The sequence below is a fragment of the Humulus lupulus genome, chromosome 1, assembly GCF_963169125.1.
Source record: "Humulus lupulus chromosome 1, drHumLupu1.1, whole genome shotgun sequence".
Lineage (NCBI taxonomy): Eukaryota > Viridiplantae > Streptophyta > Magnoliopsida > Rosales > Cannabaceae > Humulus > Humulus lupulus.
The window spans coordinates 191,134,025-191,147,958 of NC_084793.1; the positions used below are offsets into that span (position 1 = coordinate 191,134,025).

The following is a 13,934-nucleotide window of genomic DNA, read 5'->3' on the forward strand; positions in this document are numbered from 1 at the left end:
GCATGGCTATTCTTGATGCATGTTGGTTGATTATTAAATGTGACATGCATGGCTGTTATTGGTGCATGTTAGATAGCTGGATGGATTGCATATGATGCACGAGGAACATGTGATTAAGACATGCTTTGTATACTGGGTATGATATTGTTCAGAGCTTGAGCCTCTGTGGTTGTGCATGGTCCTAAATGTACTAGTATTTGTTAGTAAGCATGCTAAATACCTTGTTTATGGATATTGGACATGTGATATATGTTTGGTGGTATGGCTTACTTGTGTATGGCGCTGACTTATTAGTCAGAATCGACAATGGTGTCAGATCCGTCTGTGAAGCTGTAACTTATTAGTTAAGTTCACCACGGGCTGAGCACTGGTCGTGTTTCACCGACCTAAGGGTCAAAGATGGCAGTGCGTTATGAACGCCAAACCAAATAAAGATTAGATCTAATCGAGGACGGCATTGAATGACTCATATGGGGTATTAATGCTAGACCGACCCAAAGGGTCGAAGAACTTATAAGCGCTTGCCTGGTCTACGACCAGATGACTATAGCCAAGGTATATGACCCCGGTGACCGTTTGTCACATGGCTAAGGGACGTTGTCCATAGTTTCGACTCTAGAGTCGTGAGGAAGGTTATGTTGGTGACTAATCACCTTGCACCTGTCCTAATCAAGCTTATGAAAGAATCACTTATCAGTTGAGCCCCGGTGACCCTATCGTCACATGGCTAGAGGGAGCGATGCTCATTACTGTGACTTTTGGCTATTGTCACCTATCTGTATGGACCGTTGGTTCCGAATGGTTATTATGGTTATTGTTGATATCATATCATGCATAATTGTGTTTTCTTGCTGGGCTTCGGCTCACGGGTGCTACGTGGTGCAGGTAAAGGCAAGAGGAAGTTGGACCATCCTTGAGTTGGAGAGCTTAGGTGATGATGTGTACATATGCAGCTGCTCGTCCGCCACGGCCGAGGTTTAAAGTGGAACTAGGGTTGAACCCTGTTTTGCCGCTTAGAACGGCCTGTTGTAAATGTTTTCTGTAATAGACTCTGAAACTTTATTTTCGGGATCCCAATGTATAAATTAAACGTTCTAGTGAGACGTTATCTCCTAACCAAAGTTTTAATCCCTAAACCGCTAATCATACCTAGATCACGATTTTGGCCAAATGACTCGATTAGCGAGTTTAGCACTGCTTACAAGGCACACCGTAACGGTCCCTGGAGTTTGGAGTGTTACAATCAAGATCTTGGAACTTAACATTTGATGAAATTATTAAAACATATGGTTTCGAACAAAATGTTGACGAAGCATGTGTTTATAAATACATCAAAAGAAAAATTGTGGTTTTCTTAGTTCTTTACGTTGATGATATCCTACTCATTGGGAATGATGTAGTGACATTATCAAATGTAAAGAAATGGTTGGCTGACAAATTCCAAATGAAAGATTTGGGAGAAGCGAGCTATGTTCTAGGCATTAAAATTCTAAGAGATAGAAAGAACAAGCTCCTAGCACTTTCACAAGCAAATTATATTGATAAAGTGCTTGAAAGATTCTCTATGGAGAATTCCAAAAAGGGTCAATTACCGACCAGACATGGAATTTCTCTTTGCAAAGATCAGTGTCCTAAGACACCACAAGAGCAAGAGGATATGAGAAAGTATCCCTATGCATCAGCTATAGGGAGCCTAATGTATGCAATGTTATGTACTAGATCTGACATATGTTATGCAGTAGGGATTGTCAGTCGTTATCAATCAAATCCAGGTTTGGAACACTGGATTGAGGTGAAACATATTCTCAAGTATCTCAGGAGAACGAGAGACTATATGCTAGTATATTCGGGTAGTGACCTCGAACCTACTGGATACACTGACTCAGATTTTCAATCTGACAAGGAAAGTAGAAAATCTACTTCTGGGTCAGTATTCACTCTTGGTGGTGGAGCAGTTGTCTGGAGAAGCATTAAGCAATCCAGTATAGCTGATTCATCCATGGAAGTTGAATACATAGCAGCTTGTGAAGCAGCTAAGGAAGCAGTTTGGCTGAAAAAGTTCTACACAGATCTGGAAATAATTCCAGAAGTGGAGAAACCACTTGTTCTTTACTGTGACAACAGTGGAGCAGTGGCCAATTCTAAAGAACCAAGAAGCCACAAGAGGGGAAAGCATATGGAGCGCAAATACCACTTAGTCAGAGAAATCGTACATAGAGGAGATGTGACCATTCTGAAAATCGCACCAGAACACAACCTGGCGGACCCGTTCACGAAGACGCTTCCAGCAAAGCAATTCGAGGGTCATGTACGTAATATGGGATTGAGAGAAATGCCTCACTTGCTTTAAGTACAAGTGGGAGATTGTTAGGAGTGTGTCCTAAAAGCATGTAAAGACATTCGTTTTTTTCTGTGAATAAATAAATACAATGGTTTATTATTATTGTCATGTTTAGATTGTTAAATTATTGTTTGAATAATTTTGTAAATATCAGAAAAATTCCATATTCATTATTGAGGATGTGATCTTGTATTAGTACGAGATAATTAAGATCACATGAATGAATAAAAATAGTCAACAACAACAAATTAAAGTTATGGAATTCTTTAATTGGAGTTGTAAGTACGGTTTACTGAGTATCATAATGATACAAATAATCTAGATTCAGATTATTGATATGGAAAGACATCTCGATAAAGGTGCTTTATATAATATGATTATATATGACATGGACCGATATGAATTAGAGTCTTTATCCAAAAACCATTTAACAATAAAGACTTGTAATTCATATCATAACTGATGATCATTTATAGAACAACCTAAATCCTGAGTGTTCATGAACTCCTGTTCATGTTTATTAAATCTTTTGATTCATTCGTTAATGTCTCTTCAAAGAATGAGGCTAATGACTTTTGTTTTGGAGATTTAATATCATGGATGGCTGGGAACATGTATCAACAATACGAAATCTAATCTTTCCTAACGGATCGTATATTAGTCCCCTTAAGGGTTAATTCTGAAACTAAATGATTTTGAGCTCAAATCTATAATTAGATTATAGATTAATTATTCACTAGTGAATTAATGGTACTTAAGGAATAAGAAGTAAATTAGAAAGGTTAAATGGTAATTCTTCCATTATAATTTATGAACTAATTAATTAGAGGGTTGAACTATTGTAAGATGGTTATATCAATGGATGACTTAAGAAAAAGATTTCTGTAAAAGTATATTTATAACATAAAGAGTGCAATTCTGAATTTATAGTGGAGTAATATCAGAATTAATAAATTAACTATTATAATTAAAAAGTTTAATTATTTAGTTTCAATTTATTGGAGCTTAATGTTATAGGTTCATGGTCCCCGAAATGGCTCAAACAATCACTGTCAAAGGCAAATACAAAAAATGGGCAAAAAGGACTTATGTGATAAGTAAAATATTTTTCTATGTATCAAACATAATTATTGTTTAATTATGTGTAATTAATTAATTATTTGATTTAACAAAAATATAATTAATTTTGAATTAATTTATTTTTGGGATTTTTGGTATTTAAATAATAATAAAAATTGGGAAAAATCACATGCCATCATAGGCATGTGGTACACGTGTGACACAGTGCACAGGCACTATGCTACACGCATAAGAGAGACTTACTCAGTCTCTTGATTCCACAATTTTAGTTATTTAAATATTAAATAAATAATGAGATATTGTAATATGATTAAAATATTATTATTTAAACAAAAATCTGATAGCTGGTCAGTTATTTTGAATTTGTTTAAAATAACAAATATTTTAATATATTGGATATCAGTTTTTCAGAGAACGTAACTTTTCAGGGATAGAAAAATATCTAGGAATCTCTCTCAGAGAAAGAGAACAGTGACAAAAACTAAAGTCATTGTTCTTCACAAAACCTAGGTCCAAACTTTATCAGATCTCATGTGTTGAGAACATCTGATAAATAGTTATTGCCTATTATTTGTATAGCGAGCCCACACTCATTCTTTGTGTGCCTGAGAACATTTTGAAAGATCTTGGTGTGAGATCTCGAGGATTTAGCCATACGAAAAGATAGCAGCAAGGAAGGACCTGAGGTAATTTTTCTGTTCATGTCCTTGATTCAATATATATATGCGTGTGAAGAAGTAGATCTAGAAATCTTATGAGATTAATCTAACAATTTGATTGTTGTTCCGCTGCGCATAATCTTTGATTTGATCAATAAAAACCAACAATTAGTTCTTGTAAAACTACTTTGCTCCGAGGTTTAAAATCATTCATATAGTCGTGTTCTAAAAAGGTTTCATTCGTCGAAACAAATACCTTTTGATCACTTGGACTATAGAAATATCAGCCTCTTGTTTCTGAAGCATAGCCCACAAATATACACACTTCAAACCTTGAATCCAGTTTTCCAGATTTAGGTCTTAGCACATGAGCAGGACAACCCCAAATACGGAAATGTTATAAACTAGGTTTATTTCCATTCCATAATTCTAGGGAATCTTTTGGATAGACTTAGATGGAACAACATTAAATATGTCTAGAGCACATTGAATCTCATAGCCCCAGAATGACAATGGTAATGATGAGAAACTCATCATTGATCTAACCATGTCTAATAATGTTCTATTCTGTCTTTCTGAAACACCATTTTGTTGTGGCATTCCAGGTGCTGTGAGTTGGGATTGAATGCCATGCTCACGTAGATGGTCCTCGAATTCAAAATCCAAGTATTCTCCTCCTCGATCAGATCGAAGTGCTTTTAGTGATTTACCTAATTGCTTTTCAGTCTCTGCTTGAAATTCTTTGAACTTTCGAAAAGTTTCAGATTTTCTTTGCATTAAGTATAGGTAACCATATCTTGAATAATCGTCAATGAAAGTGACGAAATATTCATAACCTCCTCTTGCTTGTACATTAATTGGACTGCAAACATTCGTATGTACTAGCTGAAGTGGTTCTGTGGCTCTTAAACCTTTAGTAGAGAAAGGTCTCTGGGTGATTTTGTCTTTTAGACAGGATTCACAAATAAGGGGAGATCCAATAGATAGTTCTCTTAAGGGACCATCCTTTACAAGCCTATTTATTCTATCTAGATCAATATTGCCCAATCTCAAGTGTCATAAATATGTTTCACTATTGGCATCAGTCTTTTGTCGTTTAATAGATCTAGGATTAGTTATTTTAAATAATTCAGAATTATAAAAAAAAGTTGTCATTCATCATAAGTATGTAAATTTTATTTATCCCAAAGCATTTGCATAACAAGTAAATAGATCATTTCTTTAAATAATAACTACTTTATTAATAAAAGAAATAAATGTTATGCAAAAAATAGAAATAAGTTTCCAAACATTAATAATCAAAATTACTAATAATAAACTTAATTTCAAGACTGTAGTTTTCTTTGTTTAAAGAGATCTAAAATTTCTAAAACAAAATATAGAAATTTAAATTGTTCAACTAACAATAAAATTACTAAATAAAACTACTCTCCAACTCCTCCAGCTCTTTACTTGCTATCAAAATCCTCATCAGTCTCTTCCTCCTTTTCAGGGTTCTGAATCTGCGAAAGGAAAAATAAAAGAAAAATAGATTAGTGGCATATATTTTTTAATCTACTATCCAAATTTTTTGAATATGATATTCATAGTATTTGAATCTACTATTCAAAGTCGAAAAATATATGTAAATCTTATTTACCTTTTTCGTTTGATATAAACGATGACACTCAGCAAAGACTTCCTCTGTCATTGCTCGCCACATCTCATGTGCTGAGTCATAGTGTATATATTTTTCCTTTGTTTCGTCAGGCATGATTGAAAGCATGCAATAACGTGCCAATAGATCGGATTTCATCCAATTTGCATATTTTTCTTCTGCATCATAGCTAGTAGCCAAAGGTGGTTTTGTTGGAGGTTTGTTACGGATGGTTGGTATCATCTTTTTATAAGAAAAAATGGTCAACATGCCTCGAAACTAGTGTTGCATATTTTTAGGTTCAAAAACCAAGGATTTGAGAAAAGCATCGGTGTGTAATTCACCAATAGACATTTTTGCTGAGAATAAATAAATAAAAATATTATTATATTTAGAAAAATAAATATCAAAGTTTAAGAAATTAATCGTGATGCATGAGCACAATTAAAACACATAAAATAAAGTTAATTTCCACGATAAAACTTTCTAACAATTAAAGTGCCGCCTTAGGGTCGGTCAAATTAATCTTAGAGAATTTATAAGACGTTCTTATCTTTATTGTTTAAAACTTAAAATAACTCATTATTTTCTCTTTTAAACATTAAAGTACCGCTTAGATTGGTCAAGTTATGATTATCCACTGCAAAAGCTTAATCATAACTTTGTGAGTGTAACCCATTATTTCGGAGTTCATAACTTAACTTTGGACATGCCGCCTTAGGGTCGGTCAAACCTAAAATACATCATTAGTTCCTATCTTTGTAAGAAATATAACCTTGCTATTGACATGTCTAGACACCTTCATTAGGGGGATGAAAACAAAGTCGTCGCGAGGCGCTGTTCATATCTCACAGTGTTATGTTAATAATGGAGACCACGGGTTATGTTGAGTTATCAACCCTCTCCCACTCACTATTTTGAAATAAATGTTTTTAACTAATTAATTCCAAATTAATTATAGATTCTTTAAACTTTATGAACATAATTTAAATTGGTAAGAAAGCAAGTTTCTAGGTCCATATCCAATTTTAAATTACCAATTATGTTCATCTAAACTTTACTAAAAAATAATTTTAAAATAAATTTGGTTTAAAGAAATTAAGTCATAAAGACTTTAAAAAACCGGTGTGATATTTTACCAAGTTTTCAAAGAATAAAACTAAGTAATTTATATGCAATTGGTTTCGCAAAATAAATCATATAAACATATAGGACAATCCTAATAATCATGTTTTTACCAATGAGATGCATGATAATAACTGTGTGGGATTTTTTATGTATGACACAAAATGCATGAACATGTTATCAATCACATGAAAACAATTATTTAAATAAATGAATAAATAAACAATAAATTTTGAACCGAGTGCTTTTGGGTATTTCTAATTTTACAACATTGATCTCCATCAGGCTTCTTTACTTTACTTTCGGTAGGATATGTGTCGCTGGTCCAAAATAATAATAAGAAAACAATTTTCTAATTATCTTGATTAATTAAAACAAAACTTTAAAATAATCATTATTTTATTTTTCTTCTAATTAAAACAACTTTTAATTAAAACATAAACTAAATTTAATTAAAATCTGCTATTTTAAAAATAAATTTGTAAATAAGATATTCAAAAAAGTTTGTTAGGATAACACAATTATCTCATTATTTAAATATCAAATTTCTAACAAATCGGATATTTAACATTTTAAAAATAAAAAAAATAACAGATTAATTTCAGAACAATAAAAAAAATATGGACCAGTAAGACGGGGACACGTGGCACTTGGAGGTGCTGTCGGGGCCCACTGTACGGAACCGTATGGACGTCCCTGGCAGCGGCTCGGAGGGTGGCCTCGAAGGAACGGTGGCTGAATTCTGAATCCCAGGCTCCGTTTTGACTTTTTGTGATCGGAATTACAATTTTATCATTTCAAAAACCAAATAAAATTACATAAATCCTATGCCCCTTAATGGCTTACACAATGATCTAATCATAAACAAATCCTAACCCAAAAATACCATACAATTAACGATTCAACATTCCCATGCATTCAATCATATTAAGCCATCCATTCATTCATCATAAATAAATAAATGCATAAAACTAAACCCACACAGATTCAATATATATATAGGGAAGATGGCTCTGGTACCATTTGTCGGTTTTTATAGATCAAATCAGAGATTATATGAAGCGGAACAACAATCAAAATTGTTAATTTAATCCCACAAGATTTCTAGATCTACTTTCTCACATACATATATATATTGAATCAAAGAGATGAATAGAAAAATTACCTCAAGTCCTTCCTAGCTGCTATCCTTTTGTACGTCAAAATACTTGAGATCTCACACCAAGATCTTCCAAAATGTTCTCAACACACAAAGAACGAGTGTGGACTCGTTATACAAAACAATAGGCAAAATTTATTCATCAAATGTTCTCAACACATGTGATCTGATAAAGTTTGGACCTAAGTTTGTGAAGAACAATGACCTATGCTTGTATCACTATTCTATTTCTCTCAATGAGATTTCATGATATATTTTCTATCACTCAAAGTATCGCTCTGAAAAATTGATCTCCTATATTTAATATATCCAATATATGAAAAATAAAATATTAGTTATTTAAAACAATTTAAAAATAACTAATCAGTTATCAAATTTTGTTTAAATAATAATATTTTAATCATATTACAATATCTCATTATTTATTTAATATTTAAATAACTAAAATTGTGGAACAAAGAAACTTCTAGAAGCTTCTTGTGCGTGTAGCACAATGACTGTGCACTGTGCTACACGTCCACCACATGCCAGGAAGGTATGTGATTTTTCCCAATTTTTATCATTATTTAAATACCAAAAACCCAAAAATAAATTAATTATATTTTTGTTAAATCAAATAATTAATTAATTCTTAATTAATTAACTACACATCATTATAGAATAATTATGTTTAGTGCATAGAAAAATATTTTACTTATCAAATAAGTCATTTTGCCCATTTTTGTATTTATATTTGTCAATGTTTGTTTGAGCCATTTCGGGGACCATGGACCTATAACATTAAGCACCAATAAATTGAAACTAAATAATTAAACTCTTTAATCATAATAGTCAATTTATTAATTTTGATATTTCTCCACTACAAATTCAGAATTGAACCCTTTATGTTATAGATATACTTTTATAGAAATCTTATTTTTAAGCTGTCCATTGATATAACCATCTTACTATAGTTCAACCCTTAAATTAATTAGTTCATAAATTAGAATGGAATAATTACCATTTTACCTTTCTAATTTACTTCTTATTCCTTAAGTACCATTAATTCACTAGTGAATAATTAATCTATAATATAATTATAGATTTGAGCTCAAAATCATTCAGTTCTAGAATTAACCCTTAAGGGAACCAATATACGATCCGTTAGGAAAGATTAGATTCCGTATTGTTGATAAATGTTCCCAGCCATCCATGATATTAAATCTCCAAAACAAAAGTCATTAGCCTCATTCTATGAAGAGACCTTAATGAATTAATCAAAATATTTAAAAAACATGAACAGGAGTTCATGAACACTCAGGATTTAGGTTGATCTATAAATGATCATCAATTATGATATGAATTACAAGTCTTCATTATTAAATGGTTTTTAGATAAAGACTTTTATTCATATTGATTCATGTCATATATAATCATATTATATAAAGCACCTTTACCGAGATGTCTTACTGTTGACGGTGAAATCTCGTCAACGAAATTAAATCGGAAAACTCAAAGGTAAATGCAACGATGTTTAAATAAAAAAATTAGAATGAACTTGATAACTCTACAAAATAGAGTTATTTTACCACTTTTTATGTGCTAATTGTTGCTTAATTCTTGAGTTTTTAAATAATTTATTAAGTTTTTAAGTAATTTTGAATTTATTAGTCTTATCATGATTTTATATACTTTTGTGTGTTTTTATAATTATTTTGTTGTAAAATGTTGTAGTTAATTATTTGAATAATTAGTGGTAAAAAAATGTTGTATTATTGAACTTAAATGTAAAATATAATTAAGTTATAATTAATATTTTCAAAGAATTAAATTGATTTATTTTATAATTGAAAATATTGTATTATAATTTATTTTATATTTATTTTGTAGGGAATTTATGGTCTTGAAAAGCAAAGAAGAATGGTGAAAAAATGGCATTTCTGTAAAGGGAAAGCAAGGAAAGTGGCATTTCTCCAGGCCCAAGCAAGGCCCACTGCTCAGGCCCGCTAGTTGCCTCAGCATATAGCAACATCTCCTTCACGCCAGCCGTACGGACAAGCATCACCAGCCTCCAGCCAACGCCAGCTGTCGCCTCCTGAAGCCCCAGCTGACCATCTCCAACAATCTCCTCTCTAGTCGGCCCATCCATCAGCTGCATAAATCAAGTGCTACCAGCACCTCAACATTCAGCATCCCCAACGCCTGGCTCTTCATCAACAAACCAACCATCACATGATGCACCACATCACCCAGCAGCCCACGGCCCAGCATTCATTCAGCTGCTGCCAGCCCACCAGCCGTGGCCCAATTTCCCGCCTGGCCCAATCTCACCCCAGGCCCACGTTACCTTCAGCTCACTCATGCCAAACCGAACCCACTTTGCCACAGCCACCAAAATGGCTAAAAAACCATATTTTTTCCCAATGTCCTCTTTTTTCTTTTCACTAAAATATCAACTTACTCTTCCCTATTTTTCTCACCTAAATAAACATTCCTAATTCATTTTTTTACCCTAGCTTTTCACTAATCTTTTATCCAACCAAACATTTCATCTTTCCAATACTCTTACACTTACTCTATTTATCCTACCACTTCCCAACATAATTAAATTAATTTGATTAATTTAATCTCCATATTTTGCCTATAAATAGAGTATTGTAAGACCAATTGGGGAGCTCTTCTTCTTCATCTTTTCAACCTCTTCTACACTTCATATTTTTCACTATTTTCTCTCTACCATTTTCATCTTTTGAAGAGCATGTCAAGTATGTTATTTTGTAATTTTTATTTCAATCTAGTTATGAGCTTCTAATCTTTTTCAAAGGTTATTAAGATGATGATGAAGCAAAATGTAACTAGATAGTATTTTTTGTTGTATGTTGATTTCCCATTTGTACAATACTGTTTATGGATTTTTCTACCAAAGATATGCATTTTTCATCTATTATTGATTGTTAAAGCATATTACACTTAGCTCTTCATTATGCAAAAATATGATATTCTTTGATTAAATGTTTTTTATTAAATTGTTCACATCTAATTCTTAGAACATAAGTATCATATTTTGCCTAAACATAATCTCTTTGATTTTTTGTAGTTTCATTAGGTTGTAACACAACTAATGCTTAGAAATTATATCTTATATAAGTGAAGAAAAATCCTACATTTTTAAAGTAACTTGTGCTTGAATAGAAAATGTATTTTGAAAAAAGTATAGTGTGATTTATTTCAACTATATCTAAACTTGGAAATCAATATACTTATAAATACTATTGAACTTGCATTTTGTGGATTCTAATATCTTAATAATCTTATTTTACATATCTCATTTGAAAACCATTTTTCTATTTAATCATTAATCTTTTTATTACTTGTCTTTTATTTTTCTAAAACAAAATCTCATCAAATATTTGGAACTAGGTTAGAATATTCTTGTTTTGTTTGAAATAGTTTCTTTTTATGTTAGTCAACTCCCATGGGTTCGACCTCATATTTACATGAACATTATATTCTGAAACGATTCGTGCACTTGGGAGTTTAATTATTAAAACACCCTCTTTTGAGACCAACAAGTTTTTGGCGCCGTTGCCGGGGAGTTGCAAGAAAGAAACGGTCTTTCTACAAGGTAAGTAACATTCTTCTACTAGTTATTTTATTTTTTTATTTGCACAATTATCTTAAAAAAAAAGTAAAATATATATATCTATAAAAAAAATAAAAAAAAGGGTAAAAATCGAAAAAGAAAAAAAAAGAAAGTTATACATATATTTATTTATATTGTTATATATTATATTATATATATATCTTGGTAGTTGATGGCATTTAGTGCCTCCTACTTACTTATTAGTTGAGTGCATTAGTGCCTCCTAACCATTTTTCTTTTTCTTTTACTTTTTATGTTTTTTTAGTTGAGTGCATTTGTGCCTCCTAATTACTTGATAGTTGAGTGCATTTTTTGCCTCCTACATACTTGAGCAATCTATCATTTCTAGTGATGGCATTAGTGCCTCCTAGCTTTTATTTTATTTTTATCTTAGTTGATGGCATTAGTGCCTCCTAAGTTTTATTATTATTATCATTATTATTATTAGTATTGGTTGATGGCATTAGTGCCTCCTAATTTTTATTTTTTGTTGATCATTTAATTGATGGCATTAGTGCCTCCTAATTTTTATATAACTATTTACTATTGCTATTGTCATTTTTTTTTCTTAATTATTGCATTTAGTTAGTTGTAATTTTATTGTTTAAGAAAATACTTGAAAAAAAAAAACTAAAAAACAAAGCTTGTTCTTTCAACATAAGCAATTTTTGCTTAAAGGAAATTTGGCAAAGTTCCCATCCACGCTTATTAATTAACCTCGGGGAGTTGTTATTAAGTTGTGAGTAAGTGGAATCAAATAGGCCTGGGAACAAGTTAAACCAAAAAAATAAAAAAAAATCATAAAAAAATCATAAAAAATATAAATATATATATAAATATTATAATCTCTCCTTGTTATAAGTATGCTCTGTGGTTGCGGTTCTAACTGATCTTCCACATCAGAAATTTGTTTTCTTGTGATTGTTTGTGTTACTTTGTGAAATTTGTGACATTGTATGCATCATTGGCATCGTAATTCAAAAAATCATTTGGTGAAAAAATTAGTGTCTTTACGTGAAATTGAAAGTGTTTTTGAAAATTTAAGCATAATGGAACAAGAACCTAATGTTGTGCAAGAAAAAACTCTTCTTGAATACTTTTCACCTATTTCATCTAATGCTCCATCATGCATTGTTTTGCCCACTACTAATGTCACTCATTTTGAACTTAAACCATCAATCATTCAATTGTTACCATCATTTTATGGTTTAGAAAGAGAGGATCCATACATGCATGTGAAAGATTTTTTGGAAATTTGCTCAACCTTTCGTTTTCAAAAATTTTCAGATGAGTCGATTAAACTTAGGTTGTTTCCTTTTTCTTTAAAAGATAGATCCAAAGCTTGGTTAAACTCACTTCCAACTGGAACCATCACTACTCGGGATCAACTTTTTAATAAATTCCTTGCTAAATTTTTCCCCATGTCCAAAACTGATAGTTTAAGAAGAGAAATCTTCGAATTTTATCAAAAAGATAACAAAGAATTTTATGAATGTTGGGAAAGATTTAAAGATTTATTATTAAAATGTCCCCACCATGGTTTTGAAAAATGGAGACTTGTAAAATATTTTTATGATGGTTTAACCCCTTCAAACCGACAAATGATTCAATCTATGCATACTGGAAACTTTTTAAAATTGCAAGGGCAAGAGGCTTGGGACGCTCTTGAAGAATTGTCTGTTAATTCACAACAATGGAATTATTCTGAGCCTAGGTCTAGAGCCAACCCTTCACCAAAAAGAGAAGGAAAATATGAAATAAAAGAATAAAGTGATTTAAGAACATCATTTGATAAATTAGCAAGAAAAGTAGAAGCCTTAGTAATAAGTCAATCTATGAATTCTCATGTGCAACCTAAAAAAGATGTTTGTTCTTTATGTGCTAGTTCATGTCATAATGCTCAATCATGTCCTTCTTTTATTGAAACATTTTTTGAAGAGGCTAATGCTTTACATTCATATGGAAAACCTTCTTCTGATAGCCCATTTTCCAACACATACAATCCAAATTGGAGAAACCATCCTAATTTTTCATGGAGACAAAACCAACCACAAATGAATCAAGGAAACCAATTCCACATGCCAAATCCAAATCATGCCCAACCAAGTCAACCTTATCCTCCACAAAGAAAACCTTCCTTAGAAGACACCTTACAACAATTCATGCAATCCACCCAACAAATCTTACAAAATCAGTCTCAATCCATTGCCAAACTCGAGACACAATTGGGTCAACTTGCTAATGCTGTAACCGAGAGAGAAAAAGGAAGATTTCCTAGCCAACCCATCCCAAATCCTAAAGGCCAATATAAA

General features: G+C 31.8%; 1 non-coding gene across 1 annotated transcript; it reads right to left on the reverse strand.

The window, feature by feature from the left end:
• Positions 1 to 13,058: 13,058 nt before the first annotated feature.
• Positions 13,059 to 13,165, reverse strand: LOC133813305 (small nucleolar RNA R71). Its single transcript, XR_009884332.1, has one exon. It is a non-coding gene; the product is annotated as a small nucleolar RNA R71 (small nucleolar RNA).
• Between the last annotated feature and the right edge of the window lie 769 nt (positions 13,166 to 13,934).